Below are 22,958 nucleotides of genomic sequence, written 5' to 3'. Positions count from 1 at the left end.
CCGAGGAAGATATTGTTGATGATAATGAGGAGGAAGTTACGACTGTGAATGAACATCCATTCTGTAATTCATATAATCCTGAAGAAGAAAAAGAAGAAGAAAAAGTCCCCGAAGAAAAGAAAATGCCACGGGAGTATAACTGGAATATGCCATAATTACTTCAGATATCGGAAGAATAGTTGGTAAAGAAAGCAGTTGATTGTTACACAAAAGTTATTCGTATCAAGAAAGATGATTGTTTTGATACAAAGGAAGACTTGAAGATAGCTTTGTATACGAAATGTGTGGAAGATTGCTATCAACTAAAAGTTAACAAATCAAGCAAAGATCGTTTCGAAACAAGGTGTATGATTGACAAAAACTGTACGTGGCGTATGATTGCGAAGAGGATAAAAGATTGCGAAATGTTTCAAGTTAGGACTTTTATTGATAAACATACATGTTCAAGAATCCAAGTTTTTCCTCACCATAGACAGGCAAACAAAAAGGTGTTGGGTGGTTTTCTGGCTGAGTTAATGTTTTTGAATGGCAGGGTATATCGGGGACATGAAATTATGACTGACATGAATGCTCGGTTCAAGATTAGTATATCATATTCTCAAGCTTGGAGAGCCAAATGTTATGCCTTGGAATTGTTGAGGGGGTCGCCAGAAGCATCGTTTGCCCAACTGCCGGCTTATTGTCACAATTTAAAGCTGAAAAATCCTGGGTCAGTAACTCATATCAAAACAGATAGAGATGGACGCTTTGAGTTGCTGTTTATCGCCATTGGTGCTACGGTTAGTAAATCAATATAATTTTGTTGACTCATTTTTGTTAGTTACATGCATTTCACATTTAAATGATTATATTTCTTGTGTATATTATTTTTTAGATTCGTTCATTTATTACTTGCATGCGCCCAGTTATTATAGTTGACGGAGCACATTTGAAAGGTCGATACCTTGGAGTAAACTTATTAGCAGTAGCCATGGATGCTAACAATGGGATATTGCCAATAGCTTACGGGGTTGGCAAATCTGAAACCTCTGATTCATGGACATGGTTTATGGGGCATCTTAGGGATTGCATAGGTCCTATTAGCAATCTGACAATCATATCCGATAGGGCAAACTCAATTGACAACGCTGTTAGAAGGTGTTTCCCAGATGCTTTTCATGGACTTTGTGGTGTTCATTTGTATAGAAATCTAAAATCAAGGTCTGCTGGTATAAAAAAGCACAAATGGACATACTAGAAGGCTGTAAAAGCTTATCGGGAAGTGGATTTTAATAAGCATATAAACTGTTTAAGACGTGTTTTGCCTCAGTGTGCTCAAAGACTAGAAGATGTCGGGTTTGAAAGATGGTCAAGAGTACATCAACTTGGAGCAAGATATGGTTTAATGACGTCTAATAGTGCAGAATCAATCAATGCTCTAAGTCGTCATTCCCGGAAATTACCTATTACTATGTTAATGGAGTTTTTTCGAGCCTCTATTCAACAGTGGTACTACAAGAAAAGAAACCATGCAGGTAATTATTTATTTAAATCATAACTTATCATATATTTTACTAAGTATTGTTTATTTAAATTTACAGGAACATTAGAACATCGTGTTACACCATGGACTGAAAAAAAGATAACGAAACGTGTTGTGAAGTCAACGCCATGGAGAGTTTAACCATGTTCAAACACTTTGTTTCAAGTACTGGATAATAACTTAAATGGGCTGGTCGATCTAAATGCAAAGACGTGTAGTTGTATGAAATGGCAAACATCTGGTTATCCGTGTGGCCATGTTATAAAAGTTGCTCTTCATTTAAACCAAGATGATTCAAGCGCAGACGTTATGGATTGCTACACTACAGAAGTTTATCGACAGACTTATGCCGAGATTGTCTACCCTATTCCACATCCTTCTGAGTGGGACATACCAGATGACTTACAAACAGTTTTGCCACCAGCCATGGACAGAAGGCTACCTGGCCGACCAAAAAGTCACGATCGTATACCGTCTAAGGGTGAAGAGAAGAAGAGATCGACATGTAGTCGGTGCAAGGAAAGTGGTCATACAAGGTTGACATGTGGATCACCAGTGCCATCACAATCATCTTTTCCTCTACCAAAATATGGATCATCATCAAAATCCAAAGCTCATATGGTGTCAAGCAAAAGGCAATCATCTTTAAAATCCCAATCACAACTGGCTTCACCTTTTGGGACTGTTAACTTAGGTGATTTTTAAATGCAAACGTTGTATTATGTGGATTTTATGTGTGAACTTTTAACATTTTCAGTTGAATTAATGACTCAGGCCAACCATTTTGACTTAACCAACTCTTTTTATTCAGTTGTTATCACTTATTAGGCATGCATTTGACTATCGCAACATGGAAATGACGTTCGCAATCATCTTAATGACTATCGCAACGAGAGAATCGTAATGCGAAATGAAAATCGCAACATGAAAATCGTAGTGCGAATATGAAAATCGCAACGCGGAAATGAACTCAATGTGAGTACTTTATTCTAACCATGTGACAAGTGTGACAACCCCATCAACTCACAACTCAGCTTTGAACTCAATCAATATTGTCTTTTAGCTTGATGGTTCATAAAACATGTTACTTGAACAGTATAAATCAATTATGCAATTTCCATGTTCAATTTAACGCTGCATTTCAAATTCATTTCATATGTAATTGGAGTTTGAATTTAAATTTCAATTTGAGTTTGAATTTCAATATAAATTTCGGCTCCACTATAAATATTAGCCCAAGCCAATATGCATGTTATCATTGATTATTCCTAATTTCCATTGTTTTTTTTCAACTTTAAACGCGAGGGAAATCTCGACCATCGTATTTTTTGGTCAACTTTAAAGCGTCAGAAACGTTTCGGGCGTATGATCTGGGTGGTATACGAAAAATGGAACAAATGGCAACTAAAAATCCCGATAATTGAGGGCTACAACTTATAAAATGCTTCTGAGTACCACCCAAATCATAAGTCCGAAATGCTTCTCATGCTCATCAAAATCCAAAGCTCATCAAAATCCGATGCTTCCGATGCTTCATTTCGCATTCGATTTTCATTTCCGCATTGCGATTTTCATTTCGCATTGCGATTCTCTCATTGCGATTTTCAGTTCGTATTGCGATTCTCTCGTTGCGATTTTCATTTCGCATTGCGATAGTCATTTCCCATCTGCTACGCACATTTGCTCCAATCTGCTATGCACATTTGGCAGCCTCACAGGTTGGGACGTTCATGAAGTTTGAAGATGCATCTGAGACATCGTCAAGCCATGGTGGGGTTACGACACCAGGAGCTGTTGTTGTCCCTCAGCTGCCTAGGTTGAATGAGAAAGTCTGCAGCTCAATGTTCTTCTGTTGAGAGCGACGTATGAGCCGAGCCCCATGTTTTGTATAGTCATTTGGTGTTTTTTACCGAACGACTGAAACGGTTTTAAGTTAAAAATGTAGGATTATCCATCCCGGAATGTTTATGATGATGCAGTGTAGTTTGAATCATCATCCGTTTTGAGTATGAACCTACTAGTGTGAACAAGTGACTCTCACCTGTGTAACTTGGCTGTGTTTGTGGACTGTTAACTTAGGTGATTTTTAAATGCAAACGTTGTATTATGTGGATTTTATGTGTGAACTTTTAACATTTTCAGTTGAATTAATGACTCAGGCCAACCATTTTGACTTAACCAACTCTTACTTGTTATTCAGTTGTTATCACTTATTAGGCATACATTTGACTATCGCAACACGGAAATGACGTTCGCAATCATCTTAATGACTATCGCAACGCGGAAAATACAACCGCAACAAGAGAATCGCAATGCGAAATGAAAATTGCAACGCGGAAATGAAAATCGCAATGCGAAATGAAAATCGCAACGAGAGAATCGCAATGCGAAATGAAAATCGCAACGAGAGAATCGCAATGCGAAACTAATTCGCATTGCGATTTTCATTTCACATTGCGATTCTCTCGTTGCGATTTTCATTTCGCATTGCGATTCTCTCGTTGCGATTTTCATTTCGCATTGCGATTCTCATTTCGCATTGCGATTCTCTCGTTGCGATTTTCATTTCGCATTGCGATAGTCATTTTTGCCTTCAACATAATGCAAATTGAAATCAACAAAATCAACCATTACATTTCAATCAATTAAACAAGTACAAATAAGAATTATGTTCGCATCAATTAAACAAATCAACTTTTACAAATCATCTTTTACAAATCAATTAAACAATCAAAAAATAAGCAATAATTCTTATTTCCCCATCTACTATTGAATCAACTTTTACAAATCATCTTTTACAAATCAATCAAACAATCAAAAAATAAGCAATAAGAATTATTTCCTCATCTACTATTGAATCAACTATTGCAGCCATACATCATTTTCACGCAGTTCACTTCTGAGATTAACCTGCAGAAACCAAACATTTGCTCAAACAACACTTTCTACACATCTAAAACCTACAAATAGCAAATTATTGAATTCTAGGAACTTAACCAAACATTTCAAACCAAAAGCCTATAAACTTACCAATTGTTTATGGACATTTTTATAATGCGGATGCAGGTAGGCAGCGTCTCGTATATATCGATTTAGCCATATAATGCCGAAACCACAAGCCTACTGCAGCTCTATCTCTATCGGTGGGAGGTAGATACTGTATGCTTCCCGTCGTCAAACGCTCCAACGCCAAGCATACGAGAGGACCACAATCTCCTCTGGCTCCTTCTGTTTGTTGTGGCGCGGTCTCGTCTCTGGTAACTGTAATATTGAGCTTCTTTGGCTTCTTGTTTCCAGAACGAGTCCAATAATTGATCGCATCCAAGAATTTAGCCAAATGAGAGCTCCATCCCTTAATAATATCCCTTAAATCAGCCAATGATATGTAATTTATCATGCTGTCATATACTATTGTCTTAAGGGATGGGAGCTGAAGCTCGACGAGAATCCAATGTTTACGTTCCAAAACAGGGATAAACACCTGCAATCATAAGTAATAATTCATTCATTTGCGCACTTATTTATGAATACCTTTAAACTCAATCTAAAATAAATACTAACCTTATCGACCTCCCACCATGCAGGATAAAGTTTAGCTTGTCCATTGCCCAAAGCAAATGATTCATCTCGTTGATTCTTCAAGTGAACGGCTTTAAAAGACGTCGGCATAATTGTATATCGTATATTTTTATTTTTCTTAAGTTTTCTTATTATTATAAGACGTGTCACTCACGCATCGATATGTTGTTTTACAAAAAAAGACATATATTAGTGACTTACATAAATTTAAAAAAAAAATTAATCAAATTGAAATATAAGAAAAATATAAGACTTACCCCCCATCGAAATAGCCATTGTCTTCGACCCCTAATAATACGCCCCACCAAGACCGATCAAGCAACAAATATATATCATCGGTGAGCTTGCATATGTTAGTGAAACACCCCTGGCTCTGCTCATGTAGATAAAAATCAACTGCGGTCTTAGCCCAAAGGGTGTTATCCAGAATTGTGTCTGGTAGTTGTCTCCTCTCCACTTCAGATACCGGAATGGTACTGGCCGGTAACTTATACGAGAGCCAACTCTCATCCATCATGTTCGGCACGTCAGAGGGTTTCTCAAGAAGCCTACATATGACGCCATGTGAATCGGGCTCTTGAATGGTGGGAGGGACCTCTTCAATGATGACAGTGGCCTCTTGAACGGTGGGAGGGACTCTCAAGGAATGATAGGGGGGCCTCTTCAACGATAGGAGTGGACTCTTGAGGGATGACAGGCGAGTCGGACTTCTTCTTGCGGTGTCTTCACACTATTGGGGTGTACGGAGACTTAATAGCACGTTCACGCCGTCTGATGCGTGAACTCCGTCGTGCAAGCATAACCCGACGTAAAGCATCCACTCTATCGGGCCGCTAAATAATTAATTACAAAAATCAGTAAATAAATAGACATGATATTTAAACAGTGAAAACAAAGACAAATATGTTTCAAACTTGCATTGTATTTACCCAAGTCATTATTCTATCATAGTTCACAAAATGCATCAGATAACAAAGACAAATATGTTTCAAACTTGCAACACTGTCAAGTTAGTATTTGTCTTTGTCTATTGGTTGAAGTAATGCAATCCATTCAAGTTTCAATTTGCAGAAAAAGAAATAGTTTACTTTCGCAACACGAAACTTAAAATCGCAACGCGAAATGAAAATCGCAACGAGAAATCGCAACGCGAAATGAAAATCGCAACGACAGAATCGCAATGCGAAATGAAAATCGCAATGAGAGAATCGCAATGCGAAATGAAAATCGCAATGCGATTTTGGTTTCGCGTTGCGATTTTGGTTTCGCGTTGCGATTTCTCGTTGCGATTCTCTCGTTGCGATTTTCATTTCGCGTTGCGATTTTAAGTTTCGTGTTGCGAAAGTAAACTATTTCTTCTTCTGCAAATTGAAACTTGAATGGATTGCATTACTTCGACCAATAGACAAAACAAAGACAAATACTAACTTCAGGGTATTAGTTTAGCATAATTGGCAGCAACCGAACAAATTTACTTTTAACCAAAAGACAAAACAGAGACAAATACTATTTCACAGTGTTAAAGAATACACAGTTTAGCAGAATTGGCAGCAACCGAATAAATTTACTTCAACCAAAAGACAAAACAAAAGACAAATACTAACTTCATAGTGTTAAAGAATAAACAGTTTAGCAGTATTGGCAGCAACCGAATAAATTTACTAAGCAATCTAAGTGAAATGGCTAATCTAAGTGAAATTACGAGTAAATTTATCATCAAGTTAAATATGGAAAATCTTAAACTTACCTCGTTGCGTAGAGTATGAACCTCATTCTGCAACGATACTATCATCTCACGCAGAGCGGCAACCTCACCACGTAAAGTTGACACCTCCACACGCCATGCACCATCGTTATCGCGTAGAGTACCGATCTCCTCACGCAAGGCATTGACCTCATCACGTAACTCCCTTGACTCATCCCGTGGAGGTGGAGGTGGAGAACAGGGAGATAGGAGTCGTGGCATCTTTGACAGTCGCCTATCATGAGGTGATGGTGGAGAAGAGGATCGATGATGTGACGGGATAGGTGATGGCTCTCGTTCTAGATGTGTATAGTCGGGGGTGAGGTGATGGCTCTCGAAGTGGAGGAAGTGGATGCTGCTCATCATCCGTGCCATCAAAAAAACTCTGACTAGCTTGCCACCAATCAGTGGCAAGCTCTTCCTCCGTGGGTGTCAGTCTTTGTAATGGAATGTTGGCCTCCTAACAATATAAAAACTCAAACAAAGTTAAACGTCTACTATTAATAACTTGTTTATATATTATATGAAAGTATTTGTGTTAACTTACATTATTTATTGTCGCATATGGTATTAAGTCTTCTCAATCCAACAGATTTTTCCTCTTCCAGGAAATAGCCCTGGGAATATCATTTGACGTTTTTATTGCATATGTACGCATGCTGGGGAAAGCTTCGAATATCCAAATCTACAAACAATATAATAACAAACATTAGTAATTGTTAAATAATTAATTATAATTTTGGAAACATTATATAGAAATTCTTACCTTAAAGGCCCAAACAAAGCCTGACAAAGTGTATTTCGACCCATCGACACGCAAACTTTTGTGGTTATCAAAGGCAGACGACAACTTAGTCCATGTAGCTTTCCATATATACGAACCCCACGGAAACAGATTATATGCATTCAGGTCCTCTACCAATAATATTAGCTCCTGAGGAATAGGTTGTTTGGCCTCTCTGCCTAAAAAGCCGACATACAAAAGTACTAGAAGGCATACTCGGATAACATCGACGTCATCCATCCGAGTGAAACCATCTTTCTTATTAAACAATTTCTTCAGGTCGTCGACGTGTAGGTTCGGCTTCTTCATTGACTCATCAGGAAAAACCCGGGATAACCATGATTGGCGGGCGATATGACGAGTGTACCGACCTACATCATCGTGTCCGAATCGTAGACCAGTGATTAAGCAGAACTCCTTCCGCCCAAAACAAGTATACGCTGGTGGAAAATGAAATCATATCTCTTCCTCACCACGTTGTATACTGTCGGGTAGATTTGATGTCATGGTTTGAAGCCACAAATGGGTCAAGTTAGCATCTCCACCCGGATGCTGTACTCTCAGCCATGGCCCGAAGCAGGTTTCCTCAAACAATTATCTTTGTGCAGGTGAAAGCTTCGAAGCAATTGTAGTGGCTAGGCTGACTTTATTTCTTAAGGTCAATTGAGCCGAAAAAAATTTCTACAAAAACAATAATCATACCAAGTTAGATATACCAAAAACTACACTGTGAAGATATACCAAAAACAATAAACATAAAGAGTAGTAGTTTATTCTTCAAACTAAAATTTGCAATACTGTGTTTGTCTTTTGGTTGAAATGAAAATCGCAACGAGAGAATGACTATCGCAACGTGGAAATGAAAATCGCAACGAAAGAATCGCAACGCGAAATGAAAATCGCAACGAGAGAATCGCAACGCGAAATGACAATCGCAATGCGATTTTGGTTTCGCGTTGCGATTCTCTCGTTGCGATTTTCATTTCGCGTTGCGATTTTCATTTCTCTCGTTGCGATTCTTCTGCAAATTGAAACTTGAATGGATTGCATTACTTCAACCAAAAGTCAAAACAAAGACAAAGACAAATACTGACTTGAAAATCGTAACGAGAGAATCGCAAAGCGAAATGAAAATTGTAATGCGATTTTGGTTTCTCGTTGCACAGGGTTAAAGACTAAACAGTTTAGAAGTATATCTATTATTGAAATTACCAGTAAACTTATCATCAGTTTCAATATGAAAAACCTAAAATAATGCAAAATTTTCAAAATAAAAATAATTAAAAAAACTAACCCTCGGAGGTTGATTTTCCATTTCTGAATGATTGTGAGGGATTTCTGACCGTGAATGGTTATGAGGGATTTCACCGGAGATGGGGACGTAAATCTTCGAAGATGGGGACGGATTTCGCCGTAGAGAGTGAGAGATGGAGATGAGACTGAGTTGTGATTTTAGGTTTTAGGTTATGAGTTGCGATTACGGGATTTTCTCTTAATATTCGTGTTTGGAATTTGAAAATAAAATACGCGTAGCGATTCTAATGGCGCTTTAAAAATCGCGTTGTGATTTTACGTATTGTCGTTGCGATTTACGGATACGCGTTGCGATTTTACGTATTGTCGTTACGATTTACGGATACACGTTGCGATTTTACGTATTGTCGTTGCGATTTACGGATACGCGTTGTGATTTTACGTATTGTCATTGCGATTTACGGATACGCGTTGCGATTTTACGGATACTCGTTGCGATAGTAAGAATCGCGTTGCGATTTATAAGTTCGCGTTGCGATTTTCATATTCGCGTTGCGATTCTGGAAAATCGCAATGCGAATTTGTACTATCGCATTGCGATTTTCAAGAATCGCAACGCGATTCTGGAAACTGATTTGCGATTCTGGGGATCGCGTTGCGATTTTTATTTCACATTGCGATTTTGTTGGTCATTTTGGCAAATCCAAAAAAAGTTGGTTAAAATCGTATATTATAAGGCATTTTTGGTCACTGAGGCGATTTTCTCTTTCTCGTTTATTGGTACAATCTTTTTTTTTTATAAATTTATTTTATTATCCAAGATGCATAAATCTTCTGCAGAAAAATCACAACAATAGGATACAGGATACAAAATATTATCCTAACATTGGGATAAAGGACTCCTTACAACATTATTTGATGGTTAACACTCCCAACGATTACAAAGGTAAATATTAATATTTGTTGAACTATGTTTTGGTATAACAATTTAAGGCAAAATAGTTTTTGGACTTGAATTGAATTTACAAAATATTTTTGGACTTAATTGAATTTATTCAAAGTTTTAAAAGGTTTCAAAAATAATTCAAAGTCCATTAAATTCGGATTTGAGCCAAAATGCTAAAGGGTGTCAAAGTGCATCCATGCACCCCTGTAGTGCATCCATGCACCTGCACTAGTGCATCGATGCACCATGCAGTGCATCCATGCACTCAAACACCGAATGCAATTAGTGCATCGATGCATCAAGGCTGTGCATCGATGCATCCTGTTGTGCATCCATGCACGAAGGCTGCAACGGCTAGTAACGGCTAGTTTATTTGAATTTAATGAAGGGTATCGATGCACCATGATAATACACCGATGCACATGTTATGGGCAGCCTTTTTTAGTAGAAAAATCATCCCCAAATGGTTCCAAAACATCCCCAACGGCTATATACAACATCAAACACATTCCAAGCTATAAATACAAGCTAAGGACACTTGAAGAATGTAGAGAACAACTATCCAAGCAATCAAACACAAGAGAAGAGTTTTTCATTCTTATTTCATCTTTCTCTTGTAAATATTTTGTTCTTGTAAGCTCAATCTTGTAAACACCTACCTTTGAGAGGTTTATTTGTTTACTTTTCTTATCCTTTTGTAAAGGGGAAAGGTTCTAACTAATCCCGTTTAAAAGCTAGGGAAAGGTTCTAGTTTAGCCCGGAAAAACTAGGGAGTTGTAAGGTTATCTCTTTGTCCTCAAAAGAAAGAACAAATTAGTGAATTTGTTGGAAAATCCTTGGTGAGGAGCTAAGGTAGTGGATGTAGACTTTGGTTGAGAAAGTCGAAACACTCTAAATCGTTGTGCAATTTTCTATCTTTCAATCTCCTTACTCCTAAACACAAAACCGTTTCAACCCCTCTTTGCAAACCATTCCGGTTGTCGATTCGAATTTCGAATGCAGAAAAATCACAACAATGGGATACATGATACAAAATATTATCCTAACATTGGGATAAAGGACTCCTTACTTACAACATTATTTGATTGTTAACACCCCAACAATTACAAAGGTAAATATTAATATTATTTAATCTATTTATGTTTCTTCCTCTTAATTGGATACATACAATCTCCTTAATAGAGTTCAGCATTTCTTTCACACTTCTTTTGTTTCTTTTGAACAGTCTTCTGTTTCTTTCCTCCCACAGTGAGTAGATTAACGCGCACCAAGCAAGTTTCAAGATAGTAGTGAGGATGAACTTACCTTTCCAAGTACTACAGGCCCAGTCTAACATGCTAACCCATCGTAAAGGAGGATTGCATAAGCCGGAGAGGTTTAGGATATCATTCCACAAGGAAACTGCATGAAAGCATTTGCTGAACAGGTGGTCCCTAGTCTCTGTGGCCTCATTGCATAATATACATGAGCTGTTAGTGTTGATTCCCATTCTAAGAAGCCTATCTTTAGTTGGAAGTCTGTCAAGAAGTGGCATCCATGTAACCATGCTATGTTTTGGAATGTGTAGTAGAAACCATATCAATTTGTGCCATTTGCTACTTTTTCTCGAAGTTCTTTCCAGAAATCATTTGTCTTTTGTGAACTTGTAGCTAAAATAGGGATTGTATATGCCCTGAGTTTCAATAAGCGTCTGATACACCAACTATAATTTGTAATATCTTTCATGGGCATAAAGTCTTTATCCTTGATAACGTAGCTTTTAATCCAAGCTACCCACAAAGATCCTTCTCCGGCAAGGATGTTTCTGATAAGTTGAATTATACATGCTTTATTCCATGTTTTGATATCTTTTAATCTGAGTCCTCCTTCAGATTTGACTTAGCAATTTTTTTGCCAGTTGACTCTTGCTCCTGTGGATGCCTTATCAGTGGCTTTCCAAAAAAATCTAGAGCAAAGTTGTTCAATCCTATAAATAATAGTCTGCGGCAGGATTAATTGATTGCACCAGTAGTTTGCTATACTGAAAAACAGCTCTGATTAGTTCTAATCATCCTGCATAACTCAAGTGTTTTCCCGACCAGTGATGAAGCTTTAGTTTGATCTTTTCGATAAGAACTACACAGTCATTTTCAGTGAGTTTCCTTGTGACTAAATGAACTCCTAGGTATCTGACTGGCAAGTAACCATGTTTGAATCATGTTGATTGTAGAATATGGCCGAGATTTCTGATTGAGACTCCATCAGTATATAGTTCACATTTGGCAGCATTAAGTTTTAGACCATACATTTCATAGAATTGGTCCAGTACGCTAATGACTCCCGTAACAGATTCGATGTTTCCTTTACGGAAGATTAGTAGGTCATCTGCAAAAGAAATGTGAGTGAGGCCGATCTTCTTACATTTAGGATGATATCCAAACAAACCTTTAACAACAACCATGTTGAGGATTCTAGAAAGCACATTCATTGCCAGAACAAATAAGATCGGAGAAAGGGGATCACCCTATCTTATTCCCTTTGCACCTTTTAAGAATCCAATCAAACTGCCATTGAAAGAAATGGAGTATCTTGCTTCAGTATAGCAGGTTTCAATCCAACCAATGAAAGAATTAGGGAGCTGTAAAGCCTGAATGATGGAAGAAATGAAACTCCAGTTAAGAGAGTCAAAAGCCTTTTGTAGATATATTTTCAAGGCACATCTTGGAGAGATTGTTTTCCTTCCATATCCTCTCACCAGTTCTTGAGCAAGGAGGGTGTTGTCAACAATATTTCTTCATTTGACGAAAGCTTATTGGTTGAGAGATATTATTCCTGGTAGTAATGTAGTCAACCTTTTTACTAAGATCTTTGTGATTGTCTTGTAAATTACAGAGCAATAGGAAATAGACTGAAAGTCACTAATCTTGTTGGGATTAGGGACTTTTGGAACCAACGCAATAGTAGTAGCATTGAACGTTGGGAGGATGAATGTCTCTTGAAAGAAGTATTTAATAACTTTTACAACGTCTTCTCCGACTACAGACCAGGATGTTTTGAAAAGTATGGAGTGAATCCATCAGGACCTGGAGCTTTGTCATTTCCCTGGTTGAAAATTGCTTCTTTGATATCATCACACGTAACTTCCTTTACAAGATTAGAAGAATAATCTAATAGCAAATTAAATTGCATTAGATCTTTCAGAAGATTAGGATTACAGTTTTTTACCCTTGGATCTGCAGCACCTAAAAGACCAGAGAAAAAATCAGTAACCTCATATGTCATTTCATCGAGGTTTCAAGCCTTCTACCTTGTTCATCAACCAGAATCCGGATGGTGTCTCTTTTGTTATTGCCTGAGATAATTGAATGGAAGAATTTTGTGCATTTGTCACCCTCTTTTAACCATTGAACTTTGCCTTTTTGTTTTAAAAACATTCTCTCTGCTTCTTCAAGGGATAGGAGCTCATTCTGTAAAATCAGCTGTTTTCCTATTGTGTCTTCTCCATTTAGAGTTGATAGTTGAAGTTGTTCAAGCTCTTTTTTCTTCTGGCGCACCCGAGAAGAAATATCACTATAACATTCCTTGTTATAATGTCATTTTTAGTCTATAAATTTGGTAACTTTCTCAATTTAATATCTAAGCTTTTTTTTCTTCTTAGTACAATCTTTTCTGTCTTGGCAAATGTCATTTTAGTCTATAAATTTGGTAACTTTCTCAATTTAATATCTAAGTTTTTTTCTTCTAAATTTTCAAATTTAATATTTTTAATTTTCTTGATAAATGATGCTCTAAAACTATATTGTATAATGTATTCTCATAGTGATATATTATAAATAAGGACAGACATAAAATTTTATGTTGATAGATGTAAATTTAAAAAATTATATTAGAGAACTCATCGATTGATCTTAGTGGTTAAGGAGAATGTTGTTCTCCCTAGAGGTTCTGGGTTTGAGCAGTTCTATTTGCAGGATGGTATGTGTTGTAAATGATTAAGAAATATTCTTAACATATATTATATTTTAATCACCTCATACTATTCAAAAAAATTATATTAAAGAATTAATTAGTGTGAAATTAGAAAACTTTAATATAAGAAATTATATCATTAAAAAGAATATATAAACGATATGAGAATCTAAAGTTTTTAAGAGTTTATTATTAGTTTTTCTCTCCTAATTTTTTCTCATTAGTAACCCATTCATCTCTTTTTTTTTATCTTTGTTGATCGGCAGCGACACTAATTTTAATGTTGATTGTCGATCGTCGATATTCTTTATTGTCCTTTTTTTTCTCTTATTTTTTTATTTTCAATAAGTCGCATGTATTAAACGTTTTCCTCTGCCTTTATGACACGTTTTTTCTACCTTTTGACACATTTTTCGGTCGTTTGTCAACTATTTTCACTTTTTTAAGGGTTGATTAGACAACGCCACGACTGATCAAGATGACTCTTATCTTTTATATTATTGATATTATCTGCTTTGGACCCTTATATTGGATTTGGATACCCGTTATGCGTTCGTGAATAGCTTTTCACGTTGCTCGAGTCTGATTTGTGGTTTGTCAGTGATCTTTCAGTAGTTTGATCCTCTTTTGTGGTTCGTTTCCAATGCGATTAGATCTGTTTATATATATCTTTGTTCGAATTTTCTTGGTTAGATTTTAATCTTTCCTTGTATGATCTTTATGTGATTTTAAGTTGCTAGTTTTGTTTCAATAATTATAAGAAATTGTTCTAATTATGTGCTTAATTTACGACTATAATTGTAAATATTTATTATAATTTAGGATATTTCTTATTTTGAATAAAATTAGTGATTTTTTTTAAATTACTATTAGTCATTTGATAAAATGTAATTAAAAATCCAAATTCAAGAATGAATACAAAAATACTATAATCTAAATTAAATAAAATTACCAACAGAAAATAAAATTTGTTTTTTTCTTCTCTTTTGTTGATTTTCGAGATAAATTATATTAAAAATTAATTAATTATTTTAAAATTATATTGTAAATATTAAATTGTTAAATAAATTATATATATATATATATAGTTTATTTAGAGTTAGAATATAATTCATCATTCTAAATTGATTTTTTAACTTTTGAATGTTGTAATTTTAACTTTAAATTATAATTTTTAGTCTAAATTGATTTTCAAAATTATAACTTTTATTCTCAAATTAATTCACAAACTTTTAAACGTCTTAATTTCAACCTTAAATTATCATTATATGCTAATCATATCTCTCCTTATAAAAATTAATCATATGTATTATATGATAATATGATGTAATATTGAATCATAAAAATAAAATTATTTTATCAAAACTTTCAAATAATCAAAAATTAAAATTTATATAAGAATTGAGAATCGAATTATCAAGAATGAAACTCGGCCTAATAGAACCATTTCTGTAACCCCCATTAGAAAACCGGAGAAAGAGCCCACAGCAAAGCCCACAACTATTGCCCATTGCCATTTTCGCCCTAAAAAGTTACTCACGCTTGACCCAACCCAAACGGATTGAGCGTCCGGGGTCAAGGGGCTACTGCTTTGAGGAAACTCGAAAACAACAGCGGCAGCAGCAATGGCGGAAGATGCGATACTAGGTTACTTGTCCACCGCCGAAGAGATTCTGGATTCAGGGGAATTTGCCTCCCAGCAGGGTCTCCACCACAACGATGTCGTCAATTTCATCAAGAGCCTCCACGGTTTCCGCTACATCGATGCTCAAGACATCAAAAGAGAAAGTTGGGTTCTCACCGAAGAAGGCAAAAAGTATGCTGCCGAAGACTCCCCTGAAGTTGAACTCTTCTTAGCCGTCCCTCAAGAAGATTACATATCTAAAGATGAGCTACAGGCAAGTGTTGCTAATTGTTTTTTTCCCTTTTGTTTGGATCTATGATTTCTAAGCTCTTTTCTAACTTGTAAAATTGTTCATTTGTTGCAGAAAAAGCTAGAGCCTTCGGTTTTCAAAATTGGGTGCTCACAAGCTGGGAAAAACAAATGGGTCGATATGGGAAAGCAAGTTTCGAGAAAAGTAATAGTGTTTATGGTTATCGTTTATGAATATGCTCATGTTTATGTGATTGTGTTATTTATCAATGCAGTTTTTTCTTTGTTTTAGGTTCAACATGTTGAAGACAAGGTCAAGGATTTGCTTATTAGATTACAAAATGGAGAGGTATTTCACCAATTTAATAAGTTACCTGTCTGTCTTTGTTTTGCTTTAAACTCATTGTATGAAAGGTTTTCTTTCTGGATCGATGCAATCGGGGTTAATTTTGTTTATTCCTTTGGATTTACCGATTAAAGTTGTATTTTCATTTTTGTTTACTCCAGGAAATTGGCAAAGATGATGTTAATTCACTTAAAGCAAGGAAGCTTATTGTTGCACAGTGATCATCGAGTCCCATCCCTGGTTTTCTTTCAGTGTATGTTTATTTTGTTCACATTGCTTATAGTATCATGCTTTAGGACATGGAAAGGTTACTCGGTGAGAAAAGGGCCTAACCATGCCCCTAAAAGAAAGAAAGTTGCTACTGATCTGACTCGAGAGAATCTACAGAGGTATTCCATAGACGTGATAAATATGCTTCTGAAGTTCGAATTTTTTTTTATTGAAGTTGAATCCCTTACTTTTTGTCTTATTATATAACTATTGAACTGGTATTTATACATGGTTACTTTCATTTAGGGGCGACTGGAAGGAATTAGAGTTCAAAGAGTATAACTTCAATGCTAGAGGACCACCTGCTGAAGCTGGCCATCTTCATCCGTTGCTCAAGGAAAGGATATGTCTGTATATTTATCAACTTCATTTAGCTTTGGGCATATGTGTAACAGTTAAAGTACAACAAGGATATCAGCCTGTTAAGTACATGTAGTTTGGTAATCATTTGCAACTAAATAATTGTCAAAAGTTTATATTTCTTATCTGCCAAAAAATCGGATGAAAGAGGTGATAAAATTTTGTGAGGATAAATAAATCGTCTTTTTTTTTTATCTGAGTAAGACATTATCGTTATTCTTTGTGGCACCTATATTTCAATGTCTGAACATATTTTGATGCACATAATAATCAAATGATTCTCTTCGAAAGTTGTTTTCTGCTGCCTTTTGCTTGATTGAGTCTGTAACTTTTGATTGCTTATGCATCAGCTTGTTTGTTGTGGAATTAACACTTTTAGCCTTATTTTATATTCAGGTGAAACAACAATTGATGAACATATTTCTTCAAATGGGGTGAGTTTTGAGCTTATAAATCTTATGTATGCATTTAGATGCTTTGTTTTTTTTACTTATGTTGGGTCTTTGAGAGTTCCTGATGGACATCGACTCGTAGTGCATATGAAACACTTGCTGCCTTGCCTTGATGTTGTTGTTTTTTATGATGACCAAAAATATGTTACTAAGCATCACCACAAATTATGCCATATTATTATTATTGTTTCTTTAATATCGAGATCACTTTCTCTGCGAGTTTAGGATGATTGTTTTTGCTAGACTTGATTTTTCAACTTTGAGTCTTTGACATCAATACATATTTTCATTTTGTGCTGACTGCAGTTTTGAGGAGATGCCAACAAACAATTTCGTTGAAAGCAGGTAGTTGATAAGGCCAGCTCTTTCATTTTTATGCTCATGTTGTTTCTGTTGATATTTGATTGTGGAGCTTCATGCCTGTAGTTCCCTTTAGAAAATCATTGGAAGGAACCTGAAATCCTACATTTTCATTAATTCTTTCCTTCATGTCGGATCAGAATGAAGTTGTTTCTAAGGTTGATTTCCCATATCAATTTCAATCTTGTAGCTTCTGGAACTTTGATGCATGTTCCAGCACAACAACACCCTGCTCGTGATTCACATGATACATTCTTTCTGGAAGGTATGTTTCAACTGACGGAATGACTAGCAGATGCCTTTTCTACTCTTCGTTTTGATACCTATTTGGAGCATTCATCTGCAGCTCCATCTACTACAAGGGAACTACCTGAAGATTATGTTCAGTTGGTGAAGCGTGTTCATGAATCCTGTGGTTATGGCTCCAGGGGGTATGAAAAAATTCATTTTCTGGTATTTTTGCCTCCATATTTCACAACCATGATTTTTTTTTTATAAAAGTTGGAGGTCTCATTAAAAACTCCTTTCGTATTCTTCCACATACTAAGAAGTATGTTGTAGAACATTGGAAGGAAGAAAAGAGTGCCTCATAATTTATTAAATAGAACACCAAGTACATGTGAAAACACCGAATACCCTCATAAGGGAAAATACAACATTACAAAAAACCATAACACCTAAAAATCTCCCATCGTCGACAAAAAGGCCCCAAAGACAATAACCTGATTTCTAAAATACACCTCAAGCCAAAGGAAGAAAAACAATGTAAAAGAACATAACAGAACAGAAGAACAACACTTGCTATCATTAAAACTAAATGAAATGCCTCTGAATTGAGCTCCAGAAAAGTTACGATCCAATTGAAGGAACACGTTCCATTGAAATATCGTAATCTTCAGGGACCCAAGAATTTGGCTTGAAGGAAGGATCAATTTCATGCACCATGATTTTGAAGAAATTTGCATCGACCTTTAACTCCAACAACTCATCAATTCTTACTTGAGGCTTTGTGAGTATTTGAATTTTTGCCCGATCAAAAGACGATGAAAACTCACAGCTGTTGTCGATTGCTAATAATTCGCCCCACTTAGCTGCAATGTTTTTGAAATTATTCAATTCCAAGCATGAAAAGGAACCCCTTCACAAACTAACCACACGCGACAACACTCTACCACCAGACTCTCTGACCAAGCTTCAACTCTAGAAAACCATTTTGCAAGAGTCTCTAAATTATCATTCTCACACTGCTCAACGAGTCAGAGTCTTCAAAAACCATAAGAACTACATTTCCAGCAGCTCTCATCAGCGTGAACCCAGCGAGTCCTTTGGCTTGCATTTGGTTAGCAAGATTCCGATTTTGATAAAGTTCTTGCACCAGTGCACAAGACAGTTACTTAACACGTCAAGTTTATCTTCGTCCACAACACCCTCAACTTCACCTTGTTTATTCCTCGAACCAACTTCATCCCAGGCTTACGTTGAACAACCGTCGAGACTTTCTCCAATAAGACTGTCTAGGATTATATTTTGCCAAAGAGACTCTAATTTTGCTGCCGTAAATATGAGCACCATTCATATTTGATATCGCTTTCCTTGCTTCTTCAAGTGTTTCATAGCGAATGAACCCAAAACGAACCCTTTTCGAATTTCTTTTGTTAGGAATGAAGGCATCAATTACATGACCGTGAGTGCAAAATAAAGATCCGAGTCTCTTCCAATGGATCTTCTCTGGTAGGTTTTCAATGAATAACGTGAAGCATCCACCTCTATACCATTCCTAACATTTGTATGGCCTTCCTTCCACCAATCTTTTAATTCGATTATCCCATAATTCCTTCGTTGTGAAGGAGGCAAACCTTCAGGCCTAAATTTATAATCCATTTTTTTTTGGCAAAAAAAGTCTCTTTTTTCGTCGACGAAACGTCCAAACGGGATTTCGAATACTTGTCCTCACTCGACCGCCACTTCACATTTAACACCTCCCATTATACTACCTTGATAATTTCTGGATGTAGAAGCACTTGCCGATTGCTTTTGATTACCACCAGAACCACCATTGACAGTTTCCTTCACAACATCTGGGTCCTTCCATACATGGCTCTCAGCAAGAGCTTGCATACGATCACGGTAAATACTCACAGCAGTAGTGTTATACTTGACAACGATATCAGTTTCTTTAGGAATACATATCGTGCTAGAAACTCGTTGAGCTTGTCGTTGCTACCCGATTCCATTTTCTTGATCTGGATATCTGACCAGGAATCCATTTTGACAGATTGAGCGAAAGAGATATTTACACCTAATCCTTGGTGCTTGCAGGAACACTCTGAGCACATGAAAACACCGTATGTTACAGAAGCCCACTGTGGATTTTTATTTTTACAGTCCACAAATTTTGTTACTCTTCCGAGACTATAAAAATTGTAATCGTTTCGTAGCTGCCGACCTTGAAGCAAGGGTCTCGGACGGAACCTTTAACCTTAGTCTTGCTTCTCGTTTGTTAATACCCAAAGGTGAGTATGCGTTGAAAATCTCCGGGAACAACATACCTCGGATCCGAGACTGTCCAATAGCTACTGAGGGATATTGGAACATACTAAGCCGGAAATGACGAATCAACCTTCATATTTGCAGTAGCAGTTTCGGACCGAGTAAACCAATTTTGCTTGTGGGTGTGGGTGACGGCCAAGCAGTAGGTGCTTCTTGTAATGTTGGAACAGTTCAATATGAACTCCAATAAGCAGCAGCGAAATCGACTCTATGATAAAGGGCTTTTGATCGCCAAAGACGTCGAGCTTGGTGGTGAGACGTTGTCAAACTCGGACGGCATTTAACAGCGAAAATTGACAGTGAACAAAGTTAAGATCTGCGCCGATTGAAAGAATTTATCGCAAATCTAAGCTCAGATTTGGAATCTCCAGAAGCAGAAGAACTTCCCTGAGAAAAATGGCGTTGAACGGAGATCGGAGTGCGGCTGCGGACGGCAGCGGCGGTCGGTGGATGGCGGTGGCAGACGGTGGACGGCGAGCGGTGACAGTGGACTACGAGACAGTGGACTACGAAAGGTGATAAAGGTGGTAATGCCACCGAAATTCCCAACCTAGATAGAAGGTTTGATTGTTTTCATTATCTTCATCCATCTCTGTGATTAGTAACCACCTTCAGCTGGCTGACTTTCCTAAATTCAGAAGCCCTTACTTTCTTAGCTTTTTTCCTCATGAACTTTTAATTTGGATTTTTAAACTTGTGTATACTGTTCAATGCTAGTGCATGTATACTTTAATGTTGTCTTAATAGTTAGTAGTTGTTGCTGCTGTTGGTTGCATCATTGTTACTAGTACCTATGAGTTTTAATGCTCATTTGCTCTATGATTTCATCTTTAGCAACCTTTTGCTCCCAAAAGATATTTCTCTATCGAACGTGTGTTCAGTAACGAATCTGTGGACCGAACTTATCTTGCAGAGTTCCACCAGATTGAAGGTATTTATAAGCCGTGTGCATCTGCATTAGTTTCATTTATTCAAGTCCAACTTCTTATTACGTTTAACTGGATCCGTGCTGGGACCAATGTCTATTGCACTAATATGTGATTAATGTTTTTATTTGGAACGCATCTAATGATTTACTGAACATATGGAAATTATCTCTTTTGCTTTAGGTTTAGTATGTGATCGGGGGCTTACCCTTGGTGATTTGATCGGTGTCCTGAATGATTTTTTCTCGCGACTAGGTAATGATCATAAATAATCATTCAACATAAAATAGGGTTTCCTTGCAGCATTGTTGAATAAATAGGACCAAGTGTGTGGTTTTTTTATGCTTCAATATATCGAAGCCTGTGGTGTTTCTGGACAAGGTTTATACTTTATCATCAAACAGTTGGTTTATCTGCTACAATAACTGTCTTAGGAATGGCAGTGATGGTGATACTTTCTCTATGATCTCTTTCAGGAATGTCGAAGTTGCGTTTCAAGCCTGCTTCTAGCCCATATACTGAACCTAGCATGGAGATATTCAGGTTATAAATCACATGCTTCTCCGAACATGTTTATTACTTGTTCGGTAAACATAGATTTGATAGATCATTTTTGTTTTTATCAGTTATCATGAAGGCTTGAAGAAATTGGTTGAAATTGGAAATTCTGGCATGTTCAGACCTGAAATGTTGCTTCCAATGGGAATCCCTGAGGATGTCCGTGTTATTGCTTGGGGTCTTTCGCTTGAAAGGTAATATTAGTCTTTTCCCGGTGAAGGTATCCTTTCGACATTTTCCCAAGCAAAACTTGAACTATGTCTTGATATCACTTTTCTGTTTGCATCGACATAGACCGACTATGATACTCTATGGAATCGACAACATTAGGGATCTGTTCGGACACAAGGTACTAATACATATGCCAACACATTTTATTCTTTCCATGTAGTGGTTGTTTTACGATGGAATTTACCTATCAAGCGCGGTTGTTATTGCAGGTCGATCTTAGTCTCATCAAACGAAATCCCGTCTGTCGCCTCGGAATTAGTTAGATTATTTTTGGGATAATTCTTGCCATTCCATTATTATTTTTTTGTGATTGAACCGAGGATACACCAACACAGCTTGCACATGTAGTTTTATAGCATATATATACAGCAGAGCCATGGTTTTATCAGACATTTTTGGTGTCTCAATTTTTGGCTGTTGAAAATTGAACTTGTTTATGAGTTCAAACATATAGTCTATGGAGTGGGATAAATGAATGGAAAAGTTGTCGCTGTCGTTTTTCGGTTGGATCCGAATTGGGCTTTGACTTGAAATAATGGGTTAGAGTCATCACTGATCATTTTAAAAATATTTAGGTGGATCAAACACCATCTTACCTGATCTGTTTTACCAGAAATGTGTCGGGTTCGGGAGTCGTTATAGTTAAGGAAGGATTAGTATTCTTGTACTGTCCTTTAGGTATTAATTAATTCGTCTATTGTTTTAATTGCGAAAATTAAAATTTAAATCGAAATTTAAAAATTCAATTCAAACTAATTATCTTTAATCGATTGAAAATATACTAAAAAGAAATAAGAAAAAATTAAATAAATAAAATATATATATATATATATAATATTAAATAAAAATAAAAATATAAAAAATGTTAAATTCTAAAAGTAATAAAATAAAATAAAAATAATAAAAAGTAAAAAACATAAAATAAATAATACTAAAAAATGCTAAAATTAAAAAAAAAAATAACTTTTTACACATATTATGATGAATGATTTTATAACAATAAAGTCAACCCTTCAGAGAACCAAACAACGCTGTTGCGAGAAACATTGAGCATCGAAGTCATCAAAGCCGAAGCAGTGACAGAGTGATACGACAACATCGATTCAAGCATAAACACGCTTCAATGGACACCTGAAAATGCAGTTGGAGAGAGAAACCCTTGATGAGACACGGAACGACGATGGTGCAGTGTTGGATTGTGGAGCGAACCGAGCTGTAGCGTTGCGAGTTGAACTTGGTCGGAAAACTTTTATTC

At 36.4% G+C, this 22,958-nt stretch overlaps 1 long non-coding RNA gene and 1 pseudogene across 1 annotated transcript; both read left to right on the top strand.

Moving 5' to 3' along the window:
* Positions 1-3,206: 3,206 nt before the first annotated feature.
* LOC120150750 lies at positions 3,207-8,724 on the top strand. Its single transcript, XR_005518550.1, has 3 exons — positions 3,207-3,423; positions 3,723-3,724; positions 8,712-8,724. It is a non-coding gene; the product is annotated as an uncharacterized LOC120150750 (long non-coding RNA).
* A 6,634-nt stretch (positions 8,725-15,358) lies between these two features.
* On the top strand, positions 15,359-22,091 carry LOC120150745 (annotated as a pseudogene).
* Positions 22,092-22,958: the final 867 nt, after the last annotated feature.

The sequence above is a fragment of the Hibiscus syriacus genome, unplaced genomic scaffold, assembly GCF_006381635.1.
Source record: "Hibiscus syriacus cultivar Baekdansim isolate YM2019G1 unplaced genomic scaffold, ASM638163v2 tig00111025_pilon, whole genome shotgun sequence".
NCBI classification, from domain to species: Eukaryota; Viridiplantae; Streptophyta; class Magnoliopsida; order Malvales; family Malvaceae; genus Hibiscus; species Hibiscus syriacus.
The sequence above is the reverse complement of the archived record's forward strand: the minus strand, read 5'-3'. Positions and strand labels throughout refer to the sequence as shown.